Here is a 4,575-nt window from a genome sequence, read left to right as displayed (position 1 = left end):
GAGTGGGTGACGGGGTGGGGTTAGGGTTTGGGTCGTGGGGGATATGGGGAATGGGGGGGGCTGGGCCTTTGCCCAGTTGGGCCGGTTGGTGGCCTGGCCGGCTGGGCCGTCTGGCCCAGTGGGGGGTGCGTTTCCCTTTTGTTTTTGTTTTTGTTTTTTGTTTTCCTTTCACTTGTTTCTTTTTTTATTTATTTTCCTTTCTGTTTTATTCAATTTAAATTATTTATGCATTTTCTAAAAATGTGTTTACTTCACCATAATTATCTATGCAACATTTGACACAGTCCGAACATTTTGTTTTAAAGTTTGAAAACTTTGTTTGTTTGCCAAAAATTCAAATTTAAATTCGAATCGTTTTGAACTAACGCGAGATTAGCGACAGTAACGGAGGTGACATGGCGTCATTAGCAGAGGTTACTGTAGCTTGCTTATCCGGGCGTCACAAGTGGCCTGGCCAAAATCACGAGATGAAGATTTACATGGTCAATGCAAGATGGGAGTCATGCTAACGCTTCATAGAAAGCCCGAAGAAATAAATTGTTGTTTATGGCAAGGATATAGAACTTTGACTGAACTCAGATTTCTTCCGCTAGATCTCTGCGTAACCCACCCCTAATGCACCAAAAAGTTTAGGAGGTGGCTGGTATATTAAATAGGGAAAATTAAAACCAAAAAATGGTTACATGTCTTCACTTTGCAAGAAGTCATTAGTGTCACTGACAAAAGATATGAGCTGGGTCAAACATACCACTACGCACCAGTTTACAAATGCTGTACACAATGATTTCACAAAATCAGTTAATTTTAGTGCAAGATGTCTTGTTGGCAGAACAGGAAGGAGACACCGAATCAAGCCAGTAGTTAAAATAAGTCTTCTGTGAGCTTGAGAAACAGAAAGGTGCTGTTTTCTGTCATTGCTTTTCACCATCTACCTGTTATTCAGGATAAGCTTGTCAGTCTATATGAAATTGATGTGGCAACAGCAGGTGGCATCAGTAGGTTTCGTGCAATATGTGAGGTATACAATCTTCTCAATCAATGTGGCATGAGCCCAATCCAACTCAGGTCTCCTGCATTGAGAAAAGAAAGAACATTCATTAGCATCTTTAATATGTACGCAGAATGTCATCTCCATTATTTCAACCAGCTTTCCAAATCCAGAACAATGTAAAAATCTCTCACAAGACAAAAACATTACTATATCATGCTATAATTTTCTAAACCAAATGACCTCTATACTTCCACCAGAAGCCTAGCTGAAAGAACATAACTAAAAAAGATGCAGAACACAACTATGGGTATGATAGCATCATGATACTAAAACTGAGCATACAATCATTATATTTTCTACACCAATTACCTATATCAACAAAATCATGCCATTTCAAAATTGTGAAAATAAGCTACAATACCAGAACATCAATTTCCTGCATAAATACATCCGTTGGTGTATCACACAACGTTTGACCTGCAAGTGGATGCAGAAGAAAGCTCACAAATTCCACGAAATATTGTAGGGGGTGAGTGAAACATGGGGAGAAACAAAGTTGTATATATGAAGGTGATTTGTCTGATTACCTTGGAGGAAAGGATTTAACATCAAAATCATAGCAGAAGAGGACAACATCAGCCGTCATGACCTACAGACGAGGGCCCAAACCAAATTCCTTGTGCTGCCCGCGCTGGACACTTTGTGCCGGTAGTACACCTGCAAGGGGCTCCAGACACAAGGCCGATGGCTGTGACATAGGATCTTCCCAATGGGCGGGGTAACATCTGGATAATTCACTCCACGTGTTGAAACATCTGATGTTACCAGAATCAGGCGATTGGAATCCCGTAACTCTTCAGATACACGTGTCCTATAAAGCTGAGGCTTTCCTAAATTTATCTCTATGACGTTTAGTTTCAGATCTCGAAGCATTATATACATAAATTCAGTCACCATGGCTGCTGTGCAGAAAACAATCACCTGCAAAGCAATGGAAAGATATTAGTAATTTAATAAATTACAATTTTGCTAGCAATCACACTGCTTGATGGAGAGATAGGGGCAGAGGAGGGAGGACCTTATAGTCCACTTCTTGATCAATATGCTCTCGAAGAAGGCGATGAACCATATGAAAGTGTAGTTCATGTTGTACTCACCACAAATATTGCTGCTGCACCTAATTTCAAGAGTAGGAGATGCCAAGGGATCAATATTCTACCTGAAAAAAATCATAACAGAGGAGAATAAAGGCTATATCACAGGAGCACAATATTTTACTTTCAAACCAAATTCGTTCAGAAGGGCTGCTTGTGTTATCATACAAAGTGTGATAAGGACAGACATGGCATATACTCCCTCCATTCCTAAATATAAGTCAATGCCCGCGCGTTGCAACGGGTAAAAAGTTCCTTACACGCATTAGGCACTCTATTTGTGTTGCCACTTCTGGTTTTCCTCATATAATCGCTGATGACGGCCAATTATCCACCTATTCACCACAAATGTGATCAATCCCAACCGTCCACGTCGTCTAGTGTAGAAACAACAATCCATCTTCAACTCGGGCACCACCCATCCATGTCATCCAACACAGTATGGTGTATCCGGACCGAAGCAAGTCCAGACCCACACACAGGCATCACCAGATAAGTACATCGCCCTGTCGTGGCTGGGCATGGTGGTCATCTGGGCATTCTTGCCGTCCACGGACCGGCCTAGATCAACCGTATTGTGCTTTTCTATTTAAAAAAATGAAAAAAGATAATCTCTTATAGGCATAACAACAAACAAGTAGAGGGCACTGTAAACATCAAATTTCTATATTATCACATCTCACGGGAAATATTTTGCTAATTCATGAATCAATCCACATGCATTAGCCATCACATTAGCAAGTAACACACAAACACACACACATCATTCTGTAGCTGAGAATCAATTAGAGAGAGAAAGATAACTGTTTTCGGTGGCCGCTGTGCATCAAAAGAGGAACTTTTGGTGACTGCTCTCCATCAAATAGCAATGGAATATCTCAATAATAATTAGAGAAGGGAGAGGAATCTGAATACAAAGTAGATAAGGAGGAGAAACTTACAGTGTCCACTCTGCATCAAATGTGCCAATGCAGCACATGTTTTTCCTCTTACCTAGCGACTTGTCCCATCGGCCATCGGCCGCCGTCCAACAGCAGCAGCACGACCACCGGGGCTCCAACCCAGCCTCGCAGGATCCGGCCGCCCCTTCCTCAAGCCTCCTTCCTTCCCTTCTTCCTCCTGGCTCTCTCTCTCTCTCATCTCTCTCTCTCTCTCTTTCTGGCCGCACGCAGGAGAGTTGATGCCGCCTGCCGCCGTGCACCTCATCCCCCACCCCCCGCGCAGGGGCCGGGCACCGCCAGGACCTCCCGGCCTCTCGTCGCGCCCCGCCACCGTCGCCATGGAGAGACCCAACCAGAACTCGGCATCTCGCTTGGAACCGGCGAGGAACACCGCTGCCATGAACTTGGAGTTCAAGCCCCGCCGCTGGACCTCCTCCCGCGTCTCCTATATCGCCTCCACGCCGTCCCCGCCACCGGATCCGGCCCCTGCCGCGCCTCCTCGACTTGATCTGGCCGGAGGACGCCACCGCCGTGCCCGGCGTCATCTGCATCGCGGCCAGCCTCGACCTCTAGCTCGATAGCAACCACCAAGTTTTGAATACTAAAAATGCAGGGTCTTTTGTGTAAGAATGAAACGTTTTCTCACAATGGACACTTAAGGAGGGACTGCGGGTTGCATTACTGAGAAACACAGGGTTTTTTTGCAAAAGTGGCGCAACGGTGAGCGCAGAAGCGATAATCGCTTCAATATTACCCGTGCGTTGCAACGGGAAAGAAATATCCATCCATCATGCTCACACTTTACAACATCGGCGAATCCTTTGAAATCTTTCACAATGCCACACAACAAACAACATGATAAGTGGTGTTTCGCAAAAAGCATAAGATTGGATGATTTTTGAATACTCAAGATGTTTCAAATTTATTTAACAACATAAATATCAATGGTAAACCGACATTTCCAAAATACCACATGTAAAGAAGATATTAATTAAGGTTGTATCGTAAACAAAATTTTAGAAATGATTAATATAATAGCATATTTAAAATCTGCATGATTTTTTGAGAGATTTTCATATATGACATGTTAGATTTTGGGTTTGAAAGTTATGAGTTAAAAAAAATTGAATGTGCCCGAAAATAGAAAAAATAAAAATAAAGTGGCTGGGCCAAAACTGAAACATCATGTGGCCCATCTGCTAAATAGGAGAGAATGGAGAAGGAGAAGATTTCCATATATGACATGTTAGATTTTGGGTTTGAAAGTTATGAGTTAAAAAAAATTGAATGTGCCCGAAAATAGAAAAAATAAAAATAAAGTGTCTGGGCCAAAACTGAAACATCATGTGGCCCATCTGCTAAATAGGAGAGAATGGAGAAGGAGAAGATTTCTCAAAAAAACAAAAGGGAGAAGGAGAAAGAAGTGAAAAGGAGAGAACCAGGAATCGAACCCGGGTCTCAAGTATGGAGACGTGAGGCTAATACCACC

General features: G+C 42.8%; 1 long non-coding RNA gene across 3 annotated transcripts; it reads right to left on the bottom strand.

Moving 5' to 3' along the window:
* Positions 1–662: 662 nt before the first annotated feature.
* LOC119341389 lies at positions 663–3,666 on the bottom strand. Of its 3 annotated transcripts, none has more exons than XR_005165072.1 (3): positions 2,070–3,666; positions 1,361–1,972; positions 663–1,070 (listed from the first exon to the last, which is right to left on the bottom strand). It is a non-coding gene; the product is annotated as an uncharacterized LOC119341389 (long non-coding RNA). The 3 variants fall into 3 exon arrangements; XR_005165071.1 differs by having other exon boundaries at positions 663–1,468; positions 1,579–1,972; XR_005165070.1 differs by having other exon boundaries at positions 663–1,972.
* Between the last annotated feature and the right edge of the window lie 909 nt (positions 3,667–4,575).

The sequence above is a fragment of the Triticum dicoccoides genome, chromosome 7B (assembly GCF_002162155.2).
Source record: "Triticum dicoccoides isolate Atlit2015 ecotype Zavitan chromosome 7B, WEW_v2.0, whole genome shotgun sequence".
Classification (NCBI taxonomy): Eukaryota; Viridiplantae; Streptophyta; class Magnoliopsida; order Poales; family Poaceae; genus Triticum; species Triticum dicoccoides.
The sequence above is the reverse complement of the archived record's forward strand: the minus strand, read 5'-3'. Positions and strand labels throughout refer to the sequence as shown.